An 18,733-nucleotide genomic window follows, 5' to 3' on the forward strand; every position below is an offset into this window, starting at 1 on the left:
GTGTTTTGGAGCAAACTACACAACCAGGTTTCCCCTAGCCTCAAATAGCCTCTTGCTCATCTTCTGCCAGCCTCTGTCTTCCTCTTCTTCGTCCTTGTCTTCCCCTCCAAATTGTAGAATAGGCCTATTCATGTTTCAGGCAGACTACCCTTCAGCCAATCAGATTTGAGTGGAATAGGAGTCTCCCCCTCTGCAGATCACTTTCCCCACTCAATGTATGACCAAGATTTTCTACCTAGTCAGCCAATCAGGAGTGTAATTTTACAATCCTCTCTCATTATCTAAAAGAACCCAGTTCCCCACCATTAGAGGGTATTAGTATTACACATTTAACCCCTTACATGACTCCACATACATTGCCTCTAAACAAAATCCTGTTCCATTAAACACCATTTCTTAATGCAGGTGATCTCTTTGCATTTGCACATAGTTTTTGCATGCACAACACCTGCATTTCCAATGAGTTTAAAACAAGTTGTGCTATCTTAACCATCTGCTCTTTTTTTATAGAAGTCATTTTCTAAATGAATATAGGTCTCCAAGGCTTTAGCAGGTCACAGGGGGATGGGGCGGTAAGCATGCTAAATTACACTCTTTGGGGTGTTTAGATGCAGAAATATCCATGGCACACAAACTGGCCAGAATTGCAGTCTTTAATTGGCTTTATGCAGAGCCTGACATCACTAACTGCTGTACATCATCAGCTAGAAAGTGTACAGATTTGCAGTAGAACTAATGGCCTATGTGCTCACATTTCCTAATTGGGTAGATGGAGTAATGTTGGTATGTCATTAGGGTGACAGAGAAATTCCCTCTCCTAGACAACTAGGGATGAGCAGGAACACTGTCCTCCTGTAAGACTTTGTAAAGAGTGGAAATCAATGTGCAAAACCCTAGTACCACTCAACCACTTTGGTCTGCAGAATGGGCACCGTGCAGGTGCCACACAATACCTATTTTGCATCTCTAAGAAATCAGTCTTTTAGTGTGCAACATTTTAGAACTCTTTGCCTAGTACCCATCTTCACTGTACAGTGGTACCTCGGGTTACGTATGCTTCAGGTTACATACGCTTCAGGTTACAGACTCCACTAATCCAGAAATAGTACCTTGGGTTAAGAAATTTGCTTCAGGATGAGAACAGAAATCGCGCAGCAGCAGCTGGAGGCTCCATTAGCAAAAGTGGTGCTTCAGGTTAAGAACAGTTTCAGGTTAAGAACAGACCTCCGGAACGAATTAAGTACGTAACCAGAGGTACCACTGTACCCCTGCCAAGAATTGTTTTTGTTTGTTCAAGCCTACCCAGATATGTAGAATGCTGAGCTGTGTTTTGATCTCCTTTTAGCTCATTGTTGATTTTAATTATTATTTTTTGAACATTTAAAATAGTTTTTAGCTGCTTTTATTAACAGTGTTGTTGTTTTAGTCTTTCTGTACATGGCTTTGAGGTTTTGCTTTGTTGTTGTTTTTCACAATCAAGTTGCATATAAATTTTATAAATAAATAAAAGAATACCTGGAGTTTCTAAGCCAGGGCTAAGCAACCTGCAGCCCTCCAGATATTGCTGCACAACAACTCCCATCACCCCTGACTTTTGGCCATGCTGGATGTAGCAGATGAAAGTTGGAATCCAGGAACATTTGTTGGGGCCACAAGTCCCCCATTCCGCTCAAGGTGTTTCCCCATCTTCATCCAGGGCCGGCCTACTCATGAGGTGACCACCTCAGGCGGCAGGATCCACAGGGGCAGCAGATTCCCATGTAGATCTTTTTTTTCCATCCTTGTATATCTTCATCCATTCTTCCCTGCTGGTGAGGAGAGGTGCCCTTTTGTGATTCACCTTGGGTACCAAATTGTCTTGGGCTGGCCCTGCCTGCATCCCATTCCATCCTTCAGCATCCTTAGAAGAACTTTCTTTCTGACCAGCAGGGGGCACCCGCAGGCTGCTCATCTTCCCCATATTTCCTGGAGGGGTGACCGAACGCTGGATGAAATCGAAAGGGGCAGCTGGAGGTTCGGATGCCTCTCTTACTGGTTTACCTCCCAAGGTGCTGCTATGTCCACAATGGGTGTTCACGAGGTAGAATCTCCTCACCTTCACAATGAATAACAGAAGAAATAGCTTGTTTTCCCCATTTCATAACTGACCTCTTCAAATTTCAATTCCTTGTCTCTCCCTGTCGCTTTCCCTGGCAGCAGTGGCGTAGCGTGGGGGGTGCAGGGGGGGCTGGCCGCACCGGGTGCAACATCTGGGGGTTAGGGTTAGGGGGCGCAAATCCACGGATTAGGGGGCACAAATTACTTGCTTTGCCCCGGGTGCTGACAACCCACGCTACGCCACTGCTTCCCACCCCCAACCATAGCACTTTTAAGAGCAGCACAACAGGCAGAAATTCGGCAGGACATTTTCTCCACCACTCCATCATGCTGTATGAAAGCTACACCGGCTGCACTTTCACCCCGCGTGCCATCTTCCCCTGTAAAGACACAGAAGTCCTTTAAAAAGCGTGGCAGCCCTATAGGAACGCAGGCACCTGCGTTATATTGTGTTAGGTGCTCTTACTATGTCGTTTCCCACTTTCCTCCCTCTGCTGAATCCCCATAACATTTTTGGGAAGAGGCCTTCGGATTAATCCCTCTCTTTTACCGTGTAGCGTTTCAAGGCAGAGACACCAACACTCTGGAATCTCAACGCCCCCGCTTTGCTCCTCTTCTGTCCATTAGTGCTTCCACACTGCCCCCTTTCCTCCCATCACGATTGCCACATTTCCTCGCCGCTCGGGCTCCTCTGCTTATCACAACAGCCAGAAGCTTAGCGCGAGGATGCTCCTCTCTCCTTTTATCTCCCTCGTTCTCTCTGTGTGAGGCTGCAGGGCAAATCCCAGAAGCCAGGGACACTGAACAAAGGTGTGGGCTTCATCCTGCATTAGGTGCCTCCGCATCCCCCCAAATACATTTCCCATCTTCTGCTAGCAACCATATTGGCAGCTGACTTGTTTCACCCCAGTAATAGTCCCATGACATGTGTAATAAAACACACACACATTATTTCGATTTCGCAAATCTCTTTATCCACCCCAGCCCATCACCCCATATATCTCACCCCAATTGGTATCTCTCTGCAGAAAGATCCCCTTATCTCTCTGCATCACACCCCAATAATATTACTGGGCCCTGTGCTCCAGAAGTTATTGTGATTAAGGCTGTGCTGATCTTCCTTTCTAAAGATGTTTGCAGCAGTGGTGGCTGGTGTCCATTGAGGCTGCCGGGGCGGAAGGCAGGGCGCCCAACAGTAGGAGGAACCAGATCTAGTGACAGGCAAGAGACAGAGCCAATGGCAGGCGAGGCAACTAGTTCTTGCTTTGCAGCCACTCTCCTCCTTGCTGAGCTCTACAAGGCGCAACACCGCCGCTGTGTGCAAACTCTGCTTTCCTCTGCGCCCAGTGCGCTCCCACCGCTGGTTCGGGATCCGGTGTGTGTGCATATGATGGCTGCCACAATCCGTATGTATCCTGCCCCTGTCCTAGTTGTTTTTTAAAAGATAAAATACTGCAATTCGATGGGCTTCCCCCCTGCCTATGCCACCCTCCATCCAAGTTGAGAAAAACACACAACCTCGCTGAGTTTTAAGCCGGTGACATGCACACAACCAGGGAGTGAGGAGGAGGAGGAGGAACTGGCAACCCGGGCCACCCTCAGGACTGGCTGGAAGTGAAAAGGCTGGCAGGTGGGAGCCGGCTAACAGCAGACTGGGGTGGGGCGGTGCCCCATATGCCCTACCAGGCAAACCTCCACTGGTTTGCCCTGCTTCCATCCTGTTACTATTCGCCCCCCTTTTACTGATCTCAGTTTGACATCATTACGCATTTCGTCTGGCAACCGAACACACGATGTCATCAGTCGAACGTGCTGTTTTGCTTTGGGTGCCTAATTTTATTTTAGAAATCTGGCACCATATTTCAAACCACACACACACACAAACACTTGCACCCTAACCCCTCTCTCTCCCCGCCACGTTCGAACACCCCGCACCCGGGATTTTTCTGGCACCTTGCGCTTCCTCCGCTCGCCACCCGGGGGCGCCCTTGGGCTCGTTCTCTCCCGGTGCTCCTTGGACGCGGTTTCGCCGCCGCCGCCGGATCGCAGCGCGTCGCTTCTGCGAGCCCCAGCAGCTGCAACAAGCCGCCTCATCTCCCCGGCTGCAGCGAGTGCGTGTGTCGGGGGAAGCAAAACCTGAGCCGGCCAGCCTGCAGATCCCAGCCCGGGAGAGCCACTCAGGTAGGAGAAGCCTGCACTGCTGCTAGAAGCGCCCCGCCTCCGGTTCAGCTGCAGCCCGGCGCCCGCCGAGCTCGGCTTCCCCCCTGGCCAGAGAGAGAGCCGCGGCATTCGCTTCTCTCTGGACCCGCCGCAAGCGAAGCCAACCGGGCAGAGCCTGCTGCGCTTCCATCTTGCACCTCCAGGGGTAACAAGAGGGTGGTTGGGGTGGGGGTGGCTTGGCTTCTTTCGCTCCCCGAGCCCTTTTACCCTCGGACTCCTGGGTCCTATCTATTCAAGAGAGAGACTACCCCCTCCCCAATCTGGGATGCTTCCCCCCTCCCCCTTAAAGAAGGACACCACAGGACCCCTTTTCCCTCTGAGAGGTCTAAACCCTGCCGTCCTTTCTTACGGGAAGCCTGGAAGGCGCCGACTAGCTCTAATCTTCCAGGACTCCTAGGGACCCGGGCTTGGGGGGGTAGCCTCATCTCTTTCGGGGCGCCCTCTGCAATCCAGGACTCTACCGCCGCTCCCCTCCTCCCGGCCCCATGCGCCCAGATAAGGACGGCAGTTGGTCCTCAGTTTCCTAAACTTAGTTCCTCTCGACCCATCTCGGGGTGCCCTTCACCGTCTTGGGCTCCCGTGCCCCCCAGGAATAAGGGGCCGTGCTCTCCTTCTATGCCTCTGGTCGGTTTCAGTGGGCGACTCCAATTCCTTCCCTCTCCCCCTTTTCATTGGTCCTTGCCCTTCCTCCTTGGCCAGAATGCCCACTTCGCTATATTGGGTCCCAGTCTGCTTTTTGGGGAGCGAAGATGATTTCCCCCCATTCCTCTCTCTCCCCCCGCATTGTGACACCCCTTTTCTGATTCCCATCAAACTCTGCCTCCATGCTTCTGGGGGCTCAGGTCCCTAGAAGTGCTTCCGTGCTGCTGGTGATTAAACCTCCTCATCGGCAGGGAGCGAGGAACTCAACATCACACTTGTGTGTGTATCCACAAAATGGTTGTGTAGCGTGGTGGCTGGCGGAGGCGGCGGCGGGGGGGGGGGGAGAGAACTCCAGAGACCGTATGCGTGGAGGTTGCTGTGATCCTCTGTTTTGAAAGGCTGGGGAGGCGAAGAGGCAGCTGAGGAACGCCAAGGGTGGGTCTCTGGAGTGTATAAAATGACTAAGATCGTTCTTTGTGTGCGTGAGAGAGAAAGTGAGATAATACACCTGTTTGTAAGGGGAAATGGAATAGGCACCGCGGATTGTTGTTACTTCCTAGAGGGGGAGAAAGTGCTGAAAGGGGAAAGTAGTTGCCTGGCGTGGAAAGTAAAATGTGGGGAGGGAGAGAAGGAAGGAAGGAAGGAAAAAGGGAAGGGGGTGTTGAGACGATGGATGCTTTGCAATGGGTATCAATGCTTGGGAGGGGTAGGTGTTTGGGAGCGATGGCTGGTGCAAGAGGGTGGAAGGGGGGCAGTGGGGAGGTGTTTTTTTGGGGGGAACGAGTGATGGATACCTTGAAGGAACAGGATGGAGCACAGTGGTGGCAGGGGGTGGAGAAGGAGATGACAGCCTGGGAGATGGATGGGCAGCTTAAGGGAGGAGGGATGGATGGATTGCTAAGATAAGTTATGTTCAATTTCTCAAAACATGCCTTAAATGACTTCTAAGCATTTAGTTCTTGGGGGCGGAGGTGGGGGAGTTGATGAGATCTCCCAGGTCCCTAGGAGCCATTTCCTGCTCCTGCAAAGATGCTTTCAAGAGCAGGCCTTCTAGTGGGGGGGGGGGGGGAGAGAGAAATGTCACCTTGTCCTCATTCAGGCTTCGGAGGAGAGGCTGGCTGAATGGGAGACGGGGGCATCTTTTCTCACCGAACCATAGTGTTGTCTGCGCAGATGCGTAGCCCATTCATCATTTGAATCATGTTGCATTTTTCTGTTTACCGTTTGCAAATGCCGCCGTTGTCACTGCATCTGTTAGTTCCTCAAGATGCTACGCTTGGGTCTTCTGTCTTGACTGGAAAGAAACCGGGGCCTTGTTTGCCAGGGTCAAAGAGAATAGTGGCTCCCTGGGTAGCTCAAATAGTGAGGTTATTGCTTCAAAGTATGCATTTCTTTTCACAAAGTTGTCTTGCAATATGTAACTAGGATGGGCAGAAAGGCAACATTCAGTCTGGATGGGACGGTTGTGGTGGCAAGGTCCAATCAAAACTCAGAAGAGTGCATGGGCAGTTGTTTTAGTACTCTCGGATGGTGCAATGTGTCCTTTTCATTCAGAAAGAATTAGGCATGAGTATGAAACGCGGGTGGCGCTGTGGGTTAAAGCCTCAGTGCCTAGGGCTTGCCGATCGAAAGGTCGGCGGTTCGAATCCCCGCGGCGGGGTGCGCTCCCGCTGCTCGGTCCCAGCGCCTGCCAACCTAGCAGTTCGAAAGCACCTCCGGGTGCAAGTAGATAAATAGGGACCGCTTACCAGCGGGAAGGTAAACGGTGTTTCCGTGTGCAGCTCTGGCTCGCCAGAGCAGCGATGTCACGCTGGCCACGTGACCCGGAAGTGTCTTCGGACAGCGCTGGCCCCTGGCCTCTTGAGTGAGATGGGCGCACAACCCCAGAGTCTGGCAAGACTGGCCCGTACGGGCAGGGGTACCTTTACCTTTATGAAACCCAAGTTATTGCATTGCTGGGAGGCTTAGTAAGGGCAGCAGGCTAGATGGATGAGTTACACAGCTTCTTATTGGCTTGCAGCCTAACACAATCAAGCACATCAGATGCCGAACATTGTTGGGGAGGAAGGAGCACAAAATCTGAATCACAACTCTCTCCTTTTGTTACTAGCTGCTGCTCAAAGGAGTAAGTGCTTCCCAAACTAGTAATTTTGGAGCATCTCTCCCCCTCCCCCCGAAGTCCTGCCTGACTTGTGTATAGAAATGACTAGTGATGCTAGACACTTGCAAATCACCTGGGAACATGATTTTGCATAGACTCGGAAACAGAATTAAGCTGGGAATCAACTGGGTGTAAATAGTTGTGTTTTTTTTAAATCAATGAATGCCCTGTTCTGTGTATATGTGATATGTTATCAGAGCCTGTTGGTACAATCAGAACAGAAACATCCCTGGTGGCTTTCCAGGGCTGAGCTGGTGATGGTAGAACTAATGCCCAAAACTGGGGTCCAGTTTCACTGGGATAATCCCAAATAATGTTACCTATCTATATATCAGGGACGCGGGTGGCTCTGTGGGTTAAACCACTGAGCCTAGGACTTGCTGATCAGAAGGTTGGCGGTTCGAATCCCCACAATGGGGTGAGCTCCTGTTGCTTGGTCCCTGCTCCTGCCAACCCAGCAGTTCGAAAGCACCTCAAAGTGCAAGTAGATAAATAGGTACCACTCCGGCGGGAAGGTAAACAAAGGTTTCTGTGTGCTGCTCTGGTTCACCAGAAGCGGCTTAGTCATGCTGGCCACATGACCCAGAAGCAGTACACCGGCTCCCTCGGCCAATAAAGTGAGATGAGCGCCACAACCCCAGAGTCGGTCATGACTGGACCTAATGGTCAGGGGTCCCTTTACCTTTATCTATATATTGTTTTTTCTCCAAAAAGCTCAAGGTATGGTTCTCTACTCCCTTCCCATTTTAGCCTCACAACAACCCTGTGAGGTAGGCTAGGCTGGGGAAGAGTAACTGGCCCAGTTGCCTAGTGAGGATCACCTGGAGGGGCGAGATGCAAGAGACAGAAAAGACCTTTTAATTGTTTTTGTTTCAGAAGGGGCTTGAAGTGCCCAGTGGGTTCTGAGAAGACTTCTATCCCTCTTTGGGGGTTGATCCAGCATTGGATCTTAGGGTTCTCAAAATTCTGTGGCCCCAATCCACCTCTCATGTTCCATTCTAAATCATAGTTGTGCCACCCCAGGCAGCGCCCCTGAGACTCCACACCCAGTGCAACTGAATTGGTCCTATTCCCCTAAATCTGCCCCTGTCTGATTTCAGCACTAGTTTCTTCGCTCAGGGGCTTCAGTCTCCTACCTGGAAATTTTGAGCATCCCTTACCACATTGACTGGGCACTGCATGGTCAGTCTTTGCCTGAGTGGCAAGGAGGGGACAACAGGCTGGTCCTCTGCCCAGATCGACTACCCACCTCTGGTATGCCTTGCCCATCAACCTGTCCCTGCCCATGGCTAACCACATGCCCCTGGGAATAACTTCCCATTCAGGCCAGGAAGGGGCGGGCCATTCCATCCCCTGCTTTGTATACACAACATCTGGAACTAGCTCACAGGTAGACCGCTCCTGAATGCAGAGGCTCCATTAGCCATTGTGAACAGTCAAGGTCTAGTCCCCCATGAACAATTTATATAGAGCGTTTCAGGTGTTCAAAGCGCTTTCACGCACCTATAAATAAATCACCACAACAGTCCTGTTTGGCGTCCCTAAGGCCAAGTAGAGAGCAGAGATTTGAATCCAGAGCCTCTGTGCAAACAGAAACCCGTTGATTCTTTGCTGCAAATACTTTGCACCTTCTCCTCATCCATCGGCTTTATTGTTTTCCCAAACTAGGCAGCAGGATTTGTCCTTCAAGGTTGCAACCCTTGGGAAAGTTAATCTCATATGCACACGTTACACAGCTGAGCCTTTGTTTGATTCCCACTCTTTTCTCCAATTCCTGCGGTGAAGGTAGTTCAGTTGCCAGGCGGAGACCTGGAGCTGCCTCCCAGCTGTTGGCAGGAGATGGCAGGCGTTTGCCCGCTGTCTCTCTCAGCCGTGAAATGATGGTCAGAGACCAGCATTTGAATGCAACTTTCTGGGGTGAAGCCCTGCCGAGTGGCGCCTGGGATCAAAAGATGCTCAGAAGAGGTGTTCTGTTTTGCCATGTGCATGGTAGTAAAAATAGATTGTGTAGAGGAGAAATGGGTGGGGTGGAGAAGCACAGGAGGCTGTCTAAGACAAAGGCAGACCGTTGGTCCATCTAACTCTGTAGGGTCAACACTGTCTGGCAGCAGTCTCTCTCAGCCCTCCCTCAAGATGCTGGGGATTGAATTGGAGACCTTTTGCATGCAAACCTGATGCTTTTCTTATAAGCTACAACCCTTCCCTTAAGATATGGGAAACTGTCTAAACAATCCTAATACTTAATGACATGTGATGTCTAAAAGATTGGTGAAAAGATCTATCTAAGTTTATCTGGAGAGGGAAGAAATCTAGGCTAAAACAGAAGGTTCTCAATGATACGAAAGACAGAGGATGTTTTGCACTCCCAGATTTGGAACTGTATTTTGAAGCTGCCTGCCTGTGTTGGATAAAAGACTGGATATTGCTAAAAAATACACAGCTGCTAGATTTGCAGGGTCATGATGTCAAACACACCTGGAACACTTGTATTTGGTATAGCAAAGCGGGAATACGTAGAAGCTTCGCCAATCACGTCATTAGAAAAAACTTAATTAAGATATGGTGAAAATACAAATATTTATTAGAAAACAAAACACCTAGGTGGTTATCCCCAATAGAAGCTGAAGCAAGGAAAAAGTAATAATATGAGTGATAACTGGGGGTGCCTATAATGAATTGTTAGACTTTTCAGAAGGAGAGCCAAAAATGAGAAAAATTGAAGAGATTAAAGAATATGTATTGGATTGGTTAAAATATCATCAAATCAAAATTTAAGGTAGATAAGAAATTGGGATTTGCAGAAAAACCATCACAGTTTGAAAAAGAAATACTATGATCCAGAGCTAAAATTTTATCTAAAATGTATAGGATTGGGAAGTGAAAGAAGAATTTGTAAAATCATCTATGATCAAATGGGCACAAGATGTGAGCCATAATATTGATTTAAACCGGTGGGAGCATTTGTGGAAAACAAATTTAAAATTCACTGCTAGTTACACGTTAAAAGAGAACTTTAAAAAAATGTTCCACAAGTGGTAAAGGTAAAGGAACCCCTGACCATTAGGTCCAGTCGCAGATGATTCTGGGGTTGCGGTGCTCATCTCGCTTTATTGACCGAGGGAGCCGGCGTACAGCTTCCAGGTCATGTGTCCAGCATGACTAAGCCGCTTCTGGCGAACCAGAGCAGCACACGGAAATGCCGTTTACCACTTGACTCCAAGTAAACCAGCTAAAATGTTTAGAACTAAAAGTGCCCTGTGTTGGTAATATAAAGAAGCAATTGGCAGATTCATGGTGGTCTTGCAGAATAATAAAATAATTCTGGGAGTTGGTTTATAATGGACTTAAGAAAATGTTTAAAAGGATGTTTCCTAAAAACCCAGAAGCATTCCTTCTGGGAATAATAACGACAGAAATCCCCCCAAATCACACTACATTATGGATGTATGTGACTACAGCAGCCCAAACTCCAGTAGCACAAAAGTGGAGAACAGTTGCAGTACCATCAAGAGAAGAACGGCACTTTAAAATATTAGAATATATAGAACTTGACAGCATGACAAATAGATTAAGAAATAAAATGATAAAAATTTAAAAGAAGACTGGACATTATGCATAGATTACATATATGGAAAAAATATTCCAACAAGAAAATAAGTGTAACAGACTGAAAAAATGCTCAGCAGTAGAGTGACAAAGTGGGATAATGTATGGTAATGAAAACAATTTAGTTGAGTAAGAAAACACAGTTTGAAAAGAAATCAGATGGGAAACCAGGGAAAGAGTGGAAGGGGAGTTAAAGTCAAGGTATTTAAGAGTGGAGGAACAAATTATGTTACAATTATTACTCATATACATATGTATTGTATTTAAGTTTTATTATTAATATTATTATTATTACCTTGTGTTTGACTGCAACACAGTATGCATTGATCATATGATTAACATAAAAGCCAAAAGAAGGAGAAGAAGATATGGGAAACTGCTTTATCCTGAGGCAGGCCATTCTCCCATCTAACTCAGTATTGTCTACACTGACTGGCAGCAGATCTCTAGGGTTTCAGGTAGCTAAGCTGGGTGTTCCTCTGTTCAGACCTAATTCATAGACATACAGAATTGTAGAGTTGGAAGGGACCCTGAGGGTCATCTAGACCAACCCCCTCCAATGCAGAAATGTCAACACAGGGGTCCCCATCCATTTTGAAGCCATACGAGACACTGCAAATGTGCTAGCCTGTTTTATTGCTAGGAGGACCAATTGGGTGCCGAAATCTCTCGCTCTTGCCACCCACTTTTCACACCACTAGTAACAGCAGTGCACCAGCCAGCCTCGGAGGGTTGTGGTAAACAGATAGCTATCGTGGGATCCCGATAGGTAACTTGTTAGGGAGTCTGGTGTGGCCTCTGTTCCACTTGCACCATTAGAAATCTCTTCCATTTCTTCTCTGTTTATTCACTGCTTAGATATCCCACCTTTTCCTCCAATGGCTAAAGGTGATGTGCAAGGCTTACCCTTCCCCATTTAACCCCCACAACAACCCTGGGAGGTAGGTTCAGCTCCTAATTGAATATTTAAAACAATACAGCATTAAATATGAAAAACTTCCCTAAACAGGGCTGCCTTCAGATGTCTTTTAAAAGTAGGATGGTTGCTTGACATTTGATGGGAGGGTGTTAGACAGTGCAGGCGCTACTACTGAGAAGGCCCTCTGCCTGGTTCCCTGTAACTTGGCTTCTTGTGGTGAGGGAACCACCAGAAGGCCCTTGGCGCTGGATCTCAGTGTCCAGGCAGAATGGGCAGTCCCTGTTAGAGTGTCTTAGTCCGATACTCTAACCACTACACCACACTGGCTTCCTGACCCTCAGTCAGAATCTCCTTTCCTGTAATTTGAACCTGTCATTTCAGGTCTGGTGCAATAGAGGAGACTTTTGCTCCATCATCTGTGTGACAGTCCTTCAGAAATGTGGAGGTGGCTCTCATATTGCCTCTTAACCATTTAGTGTCCAGACTAAACATACTCAGCTCTTTCAGCCTTTCCGTATAGATCTATAGGCATCTCACAACCTTTGAGAGCCAGTGTGGTGTAGTGGTTAAGAGTAGTGCACTCGTAATCTGGTGAACCGGGTTTGATTCCCCACTCCTCCACATGCAGCTGCTGGGTGACCTTGGGCTAGTCACACTTCTCTGAGGTCTCTCAGCCCCACTCACCTCACAGAGTGTTTGTTGTGGGGGAGGAAGGGAAAGGAGATTGTTAGCCGCTTTGAGACTCCTTAGGGTAGTGATAAAGTGGGATATCGACTCCAAACTCTTCTTTGTTGCTCTTCTCTGAATATATTCTAATTTTTCCCCAAGTACCCAGAACAGGGACGCGGGTGGCGCTGTGGGTAAAACCTCAGTGCCTAGGACTTGCTGATCACAAGGTCGGCGGTTCGAATCCCCGCGGCGGGGTGAGCTCCCATTGTTCAGTCCCAGCTCCTGCCCACCTAGCAGTTCGAAAGCACCCCTAAGTGCAAGTAGACAAATAGGTACCGCTTTATAGTGGGAAGGTAAACGGTGTTTCCGTGTGCGGCGCTGGTGTTGGCTCGCCACGCGACCCGGAAGTGTCTCCGGACAGCGCTGGCTCCCGGCCTCTTGAGCGAGATGAGCGCGCAACCCTAGAGTCGGACACGACTGGCCTGTACATGCAGGGGTACCTTTACCTTTACCTTTTTACCCAGAACAGGGACACAGGTGACGCTGTGGGTTAAAGCACAGAGCCTAGGACTTGCCGATCAGAAGGTCGGCGGTTCAAATCCCCGCAACGGGGTGAGCTCCTGTTGCTCGGTCCCTGCTCCTGCCAACCTAGCAGTTCGAAAGCACGTCAAAGTGCAAGTAGTTAAATAGGTACCGCTTCGGTGGGAAGGTAAACAGTGTTTCCGTGCGCTGCTCTGGTTCACCAGAAGCGGCTTGGTCATGTTGGCCACATGACCTGGAAGCTGCACGCCGGCTCCCTTGGCCAATAAAATGAGATGAGTGCCGCAATCCCAGAGTCGTCCACGAGTGGACCTAACGGTCAGGTGTCTCTTTACCTCTTTACCCAGAATGTGGAACTACCTTATACTGACTCAAACTGTTGATCCATCCAGCTCCATATTTCCTGCACTGGCTGGCAGCAGCTCTTCAGGGTTTTAGGCAGGGTCTGCCCTAGCCCTACCTGGAGTTGCCAGGGATTGAACCAGGGATTTTCTGCCTACAAAGCAGGTATCTTGAGGTACGGCCCCTCCACAGAACTCCAGGTGAGGTCTGACTAAATAAACTGGTACCCTTGCTCCTCGTGTTCTCATCGTCCCTCAAGGTCCCTTCCAAGTCTATAATTCTGTGATTCAAAAATTCTATGTTCTGGCCTCTATAGTTCTGTTGATGCTGCCTAGTAATGCATTAGCCTTTTGGGGATGACTCATCCTTGGAAAAGGTCTATATTTGCTTAGTGATATGAGTATAATGGCACCAAAGTTTCCCCCGTCCAGATCAAAATTCCAGTCCGCCCCAGATGACATAATCTAGAATAAATATGTCTGTTCTGGTCCTGTTTTCCCTATTACTCATCCCTTTGCGTTTCAGCCTTGCTCTCAAAACAAATGAATTTAGATTGAATGTTAACAATTGTACCGTCTTGAAGGCTGAGAAGAATCCCAAAGTCACCCGGACCCTAGCTGGATTAATAATAATAATAATAATAATAATAATAATAATAATAATAATAATAATGTCACCCATATGGCTGGGTTACACCAGCCACTCTAGGCAGCTTCCAACAAATTAAAACACAGTAAGATGTCAAACAGGGATGCAGGTGGCGCTGTGGATTAAACCACAGAGTCTAGGACTTGCTGATCAGAAGGTCGGCGGTTCGAATCCCCGCGACGGGGTGAGCGCCCTTTGCTTGGTCCCTGCTCCTGCCAACCTAGCAGTTTGAAAGCACATCAAAGTGCAAGTAGATAAATAGGTACCTCTCTGGCGGGAAGGTAAACGGCGTTTCCGTGCACTGCTCTGGTTTGCCAGAAGCCGCTTAGTCATGCTGGCCACATGATCCGGAAGTTGTACGCCGGCTCCCTCGGCCAATAAAGCGAGATGAGCGCCGCAACCCCAGAGTCAGTCACAACTGGACCTAATGGTCAGGGGTCCCTTTACCTTTACCTTTAAGATGTCAAACATTAAAATATTTCCAATGCAGGGCTGCCTTCAGATGTCTTCTAAAAGTCAGTTGTTTATTTCATTGACATCTGATCGGAGAGCATTCCACTGGGTGGGCACAGCCTTTGGACCCAAATAGATCCTTGGCAAATCAGTCCAGGATGGCAGGGTAGACAATATGGGGCCCTCCATTATATGCTGTTGGACCACAGCTCCCTTCATCCCTCAGCATTGGCCCAGCTGGCTGGGGCTGATGAGAGTTGGAGTCCAACGGCATCTGAAAAACACCGTGTCTTGGTGGGAAAGTAAGGGCTTTCAGTTGGCCAGGAAAGTACTTGGGAGACAAGACTCCCATGATTTCTTGCAATGTAAAAAACTTGGCTAAAAGTGGATAGTTTTGCTTTTTTTAAAAAAAATGAAATGAATTAAGCATATTTGCATATATTTAATTAGCTCTTTCCTTCTGCTTCCATGATTCTACGGCTCTTGTGCAACTGATAAAATATTTTTTGGCAAGGGAATGGAATGATAGAAAAGGGCAGGGAGGTGTCCACAAGTTCCTCTTCTGCGTGAATTAACTTGGAGCGTTTTTAAAACCTGTGTTTAAAAACAAAACGGAACCTTGTCACTTCCCTCCCTGGGTCACTTGGGTTGCATCCAGTGCTTGCCGTACACAAGAGTAAACCAGTTGAAATTAATAGACGTGGCTTATTTAGGTTGGGGGTGGCGGGAGGAGGCAAGGTATAGGGCTGTAATTTTACAAAGGTGAAATATAGTTGTTGGCTCTACCTCTGCTGTTAACAGAGCAGTGGAGAGTCTGACTTTGGACTCCAGAGTGGTCAGAGATGATGGGAGCTGCTGTTCAAAGATATATGTGGGACCACAATTTGCCCACCTCTCAATTCAGCCTCTCTGGTTGAAGTGATTTTATCCTGCTAAATTTGGATTTCCAACCAGGGCCATAGCTAGGGGGTGGTGAGGTGGGCCCCTGCCAGGGGCGCAAAATCAGCTTTAAATTGTCTAATAATAATAATAATAATAATAATAATAATAATAATAATAATTTATTTACGTATATCCTGCCCATCTGGCTGGGTTTCCCCAGCCACTCTGGGCGGCTTCCAACAAAGAATAAAAATACAGTGGTACCTCAGGTTACATACGCTTCAGGTTGCATACGCTTCAGGTTACAGACTCCACTAACCCAGAAATAGTGCTTCAGGTTAAGAACTTTGCTTCAGGATGAGAACAGAAATCGTGCTCCGGCGGCACAGCGGCAGCAGGAGGCCCCATTAGCTAAAGTGGTGCTTCAGGTTAAGAACAGTTTCAGGTTAAGAACGGACCTCCGGAACAAATTAAGTACTTAACCCGAGGTATCACTGTACATTAAAACACCAGTCATTAAAAACTTCCCTAAAGAGGGCTGCCTTCAGATGTCTTCTAAACGTAAGATTGTCCAGAGGCCCTTGGCTCTGGATCTCAGTGTCTGGGCAGAACAATGGGGGTGGAGATGCTCCTTCAGGTATACTGGACCGAGTACTATTGCCTCATAAGAAATGGTTTTAAATAGAGGGTGAATTGAATGGGTGGGGGTGGGGGAGGAGAGGCAGAAAGAAGAACTAATTTTTTGGGGGGGGGGCAATCTGGATGGTTCTGCCAGGGGCGCAAGATCACCTAGCTACGGCTCTGTTTCCAACCCATCTCTCCCCCCCCTCAGCCCCAAACTCCCAGCTGCCAAGAGGAATTCCCAAGGTTTGTGTGCATGCTCACTTGCTATAAGTTCCTTGAACTCTTGAAGGATAAAAGATAGGAGGTCCCTTGCTTTTTCTCAGCCCGTTGGTGGCTATTGAAAAACCTCAGGGCAGTTCGCAGAAAGGATGGCCTTTCTTGGTCTGATCCAGCAGACCAAAGTTTGGTCTGTTCTTAAAGAAACCTGGAGAAAACTCACCAAACTGGGCTTTCGGCAACCATGTCACAAGTGACAATTCAACTGGTGCAGACCTTTTTGGCTGGACAAGCAAAGCATCGCCTGTTGGACTTGTGTCTCTCTCACGCAGCTGCTAACTGGCACAGATAAGTCTTGCCACAATAAAACGTGGCCCACATAGGAAGCTGTCTTATACAGAACCGGGACAATGGTCCATGTAGTGCAGTATTGTCTACACTGACTGGCAGCAGCTCTCAAGTTTTCAGGCAGGGGTCTCTCCCAGTCCTAACCGGAGGTGCTGGGTTCCAGCACATGTGCTTAAGCCTGGGATCTTCTGCATGCAAGGCACATGCTCTACCAGTGAACTGGAGCCCTTCCCTACGAATTAGATCTCAACAACTCCATACGTCATTATTAAAATCCTGTTTCTTTCTTCCCTCCAACCTGCCTCTGAAATGCCATGTTGACCCCTGGTCCACAACTCTCTTCCCAGTCCTTCCCTCCCCACTCCCTGTTTGGAGAGATCAGAGGCAAGTTTTAAAGAAGATTGAAAGCCCCTCCTAAAATAACAAGCCGCAGGCTGGAATCTGATTGACGTGATTCATGGGCTTCTTGTGCGGAGGGAGGAACAAGAGAGAGATGCTGCTGGATGAGCAAATGGGATTTATGCCTCAAGTTCTCCCTCTTCTGTATCACCCATAAACAGTCTTTGTGGCTGGGAGGAGATTCTATTGCCCCAGCTTGCAGGCATGGTGTGAAGGCCATGGTTGAAAATGTTGGTCCGCTGGCTTGTGAAGTGGCAAGTCTTTTAGGTGGGCTCTGTGAGCCAGCCTGGTGCTTTCCAGGGAAGATGGGAAGGCCTTTTCATAGTGCTATGTCCCCTTGTCCCCTCACCCACCACCTGTCCAAGCTGGTCTGTGATCGGGGCCTGGGCAGAATGGGGTAGGCTCTGAAAGAGAGGTGGCAAAACTGTGGCCCTCTAGATAAGAAACTCCATCATGTCCAGGCCAAAACCCCATAGGCGTTATCATAGAATCATATAATTGTAGAGTTGGAAAAGTTTCCATGGATCATCTAGTCCAATGCAGGACTAGATGCAATCCAGGAATCTCAGCTAAAGTACCCCCGACAGATGACCATCCAACCTCTGCTTAAAAACCTCCAAGGAAGAAGAGTCCACCACCTCTAGAGGGAGGCCGTTCCACTACTGAACTGTTCTTACTGTCAGAAAGTTCTTCCTGATGTTTAGTTAGAATCTCCTTTCTTGTACAGTGGTACCTCAGGTTACAGATGCTTTAGGTTACAAACTCCACTAACCCAGAAATAGTACTTCGGGTTAAGAATTTGCTTCAGGATGAGAACAGAAATCATGCTTTGGCGGCGCGGCGGCAGCAGGAGGCCCCATTAGCTAAAGTGGTGCTTCAGGTTAAGAACAGTTTCAGGTTAAGAACAGACCTCTGGAACGAATTACGTACTTAACCCGAGGTATCACTATCTTGAAGCCATTGGTTCAGGTCCTACCCTCCAAAGCAGGAGAAAACAAGTGTGCTCCTGCTCCTGCTCCATTTTCCATGTGACATCCCTTGTGATATTTAAAGATGGCTATCATGTCTCCTTTCAGTCTCCTCTTTTCCAAGCTAAACATATCCAGCTCCTTCAACCGTTCCTCATAAGGCTTGGTTTCCAGACCCTTGATATCTTGGTCACCCTCCTCTGCACATGTTCCAGTTTGCGTTCCACTTAAGTTGCAGATTGCACTCCCAGGCAAGTCATGTGACCTGCATGAGATTGTGGTCCCCCCAAAAGTGTTTTTATGGGGGGTGAGATTGCAAAGCCCCAAATAGCCACCATGTTGTTGCGCAAGAAAATGGGATGTCCCGGTTTTCCTGGGACAGTTGAAGGATGTGCCAGATGTTTTGGGCTACAATTCCCATCATCCATGACTCTTAGCTGTGCTGGCTGGGGCTGATGGGAGTTGGAGTACCATGACATTTGGAGGACCACAGATTCCTCACTCCTGTTCTGAAACAAATAACTTATCTGTTCTCTGAGTTTTGGACTGGTGAGACCACTGGAGGAAAGGGGAACAGACAGCTTATTGTCTATGGTGACGTAAGTGACCTGGAAGAATGTTTCCTCCTGTTGATGAAACATAAGCGATGAAGGAAGAGCTTGAAAGCATGGAAGCAGAGTCAGTGCAAAGTGATGGAGGCGCCCAAGTCCTGGAAAGGAGTAAATACATGTTTGGAATTAGTGCTAAAGGCTTAAGCAAAGAGGATAATTTAATGGGAGTGGAAATCAATAAGGGAGGACGGACCGTTTAAAATTAAGGGGAAAGCGCCACCAGGCTAGCAGTTAATAAGATAGTTTAAATAATACGGCTGGCTATTGAACAAGATGCTGAAACTGGCCGAGTGGCTATGGGCTAGATCCTGGCCTTGCACTTGCAGCTTTGTTTGACCCAGTTATGCCATTTCTTGCGGTTTGGTTCTCTGGACTGTTCACACTGTGG

General features: G+C 48.2%; 1 protein-coding gene across 3 annotated transcripts in view; it reads left to right on the forward strand.

Moving 5' to 3' along the window:
• The first annotated feature begins 4,123 nt into the window (after positions 1-4,123).
• The window catches only part of GRIK4 (glutamate ionotropic receptor kainate type subunit 4), a 467,636-nt gene continuing 453,026 nt past the window's right edge, over positions 4,124-18,733 (forward strand). For 2 of the 3 annotated variants that reach the window (XM_081889776.1, XM_081889778.1), the window contains exon 1: positions 4,124-4,278. The gene's annotated coding sequence lies outside the window, so the exon portion shown is untranslated. Of the gene's footprint in view, positions 4,279-5,312; positions 5,395-18,733 lie in introns of those variants that run through there. The other variant, XM_081889777.1, reaches the window with a different exon arrangement.

The sequence above is a fragment of the Podarcis melisellensis genome (assembly GCF_964234715.1).
Source record: "Podarcis melisellensis genome assembly, chromosome: 15".
Classification (NCBI taxonomy): domain Eukaryota; kingdom Metazoa; phylum Chordata; class Lepidosauria; order Squamata; family Lacertidae; genus Podarcis; species Podarcis melisellensis.